The 1,826-nt window shown below is 40.5% G+C and overlaps 1 pseudogene; it reads right to left on the reverse strand.

Moving 5' to 3' along the window:
• LOC107571155 (uncharacterized) overlaps nt 1–1,826 on the reverse strand; it is an 11,168-nt pseudogene that overhangs the window by 4,752 nt on the left and 4,590 nt on the right.

The following is a 1,826-nucleotide window of genomic DNA, read 5'->3' on the forward strand; positions in this document are numbered from 1 at the left end:
ATATATATTTAATTTTATTTTTTTTCCCCACATAGAAAGTGCCAAAAACTACCGAAAAACCAACATGGAAAATTGGAAGATTTTTCATTAATCATAATAACCCTGGTTTAAATATAATAAAATGTATTGCTAATATAAAATGTAACACTAACACTTCAAGAAGGTTTTTTTTTAGGAATGTAACTTAAAATTAAATTTCTCTCACCGTTCTCCATCTTCCTCATTTAACTGCTTCGACTCGTTCCATTCACTCCAACCTGAGAAATAAAACAAAACCCCATTTCTGCAAACTCAAATACAAAAGCACATTTGAGATCACAAGCTTAAAAAATACCTTCCACAGTTCTCCACCAGGCCAGCAGACCATCTTCATCCTGTGAATGTCAGACGCAACTCCGTTTTCTGCCACCAAACTATCTATTTGCATCTAAAAGCGTGTGAATTACTAGCAATTGAAGACTAAACTGAAATGTTAACACGCATCTTCATTGTCCAAAGGGTCTCCTTCACTGGACCTAACGACATCTGCTTCTGCTGTTTGAACTTCAGAGTTTATCTGTAAATTAGAGCAAACATACTGTAATGAGCGATATAGTGACGGACCCCTGATTCTCAATCTTACAAACAATGCATGTTTTCAACAACAACGCAGAGCCACAAATCTTTTGGAATCAATTATGGAAGCTGCAAAGTATAGAATTGTAAAGAGCTCTTGGATGTGAATAAAAGCATTAACAGTCCATCGAAACTCCAGCTCAAATACGATTCGGTATGTTAGTCATATTTCCAAAATATTTCAATTTAGTGTAGCTTTCATCTGTACCTGACTTTTTGAATATGCTTTTCAAACACACACACAATTATTACAATTCTGATGCATCAATGAAGAAACTTGAAGAAAGACTGTGAATCAAAATACTTTCCCAGTTATACTGAAACGGAAATCAATAAAACAAAGATTCTGACTTTTGTAAAGTGCAGAAGACATAATTGTAATGTAAAAAGGATCTCTCTCTCTCTCTCTCTCTCTCTCTCTCTCTCTCTCTCTCTCTCTCACACACACACACACACACACAGACACCCGCAATAAGAGTCCACCTTCTAAACATTCTTAAAGAGTTTCTCCTTTTCCAGTAAAATAAATAAATAAATAAAGTTGGTATAAAGAGTGGGGACAACACTGTTCCCTTTCGATACATCACTCATACTGCGTCTTGCTTAAGACGCATATGGGACGCATTTTTTCTCCTGAACTGAAGCCTATTTCATTCACACAGTGAAACTGCACGGCCATTGGCTCGTGCAGGGCTTTAAAAACGAACCAATGGTGCGGAAGCGGAGCTGCACGAGCCTATGGCGACGAAGCCTGCCAAAGCCCACCAGAATGGGCGGGGCATCTGGCTATATAAGCGGGCGCTCGCCACAAGATTCTCAGGTTTACTTCGACTGAAGCGACGACTGAGTCGTGCAGCTACATAGCACGGCTAGCAACGCAGTACTTGTTCCCGTATCTCAGGGAACCGAGGTTACGTTAGTAACAGAGTACGTTCCCTTTCAATACTTCACTCGTACTGCGTCTTGCTTAAGACGCATATGGGAACAGTCCAATCACGCCGTGCTAATGTAGTGGAACGACTAAAGGTATAGCTTCCAAAAGCAACCAATGTTTATAGAGAAGTCAACAATAACCCAAGGCTAAGCGGGCTGAGCTTTCTAGATCACACCCGGCCTGCTTAATCGTTCCAGAGTATACCCGTACCTTCGACACCCAGGGGTCGAGAGCTAACAGGTGAACAATACCAGAGAACTTGGGCGCGGCACGGCCA

Source organism: Sinocyclocheilus grahami, unplaced genomic scaffold, assembly GCF_001515645.1.
Source record: "Sinocyclocheilus grahami isolate Dianchi unplaced genomic scaffold, SAMN03320097.WGS_v1.1 scaffold1555.1, whole genome shotgun sequence".
Classification (NCBI taxonomy): domain Eukaryota; kingdom Metazoa; phylum Chordata; class Actinopteri; order Cypriniformes; family Cyprinidae; genus Sinocyclocheilus; species Sinocyclocheilus grahami.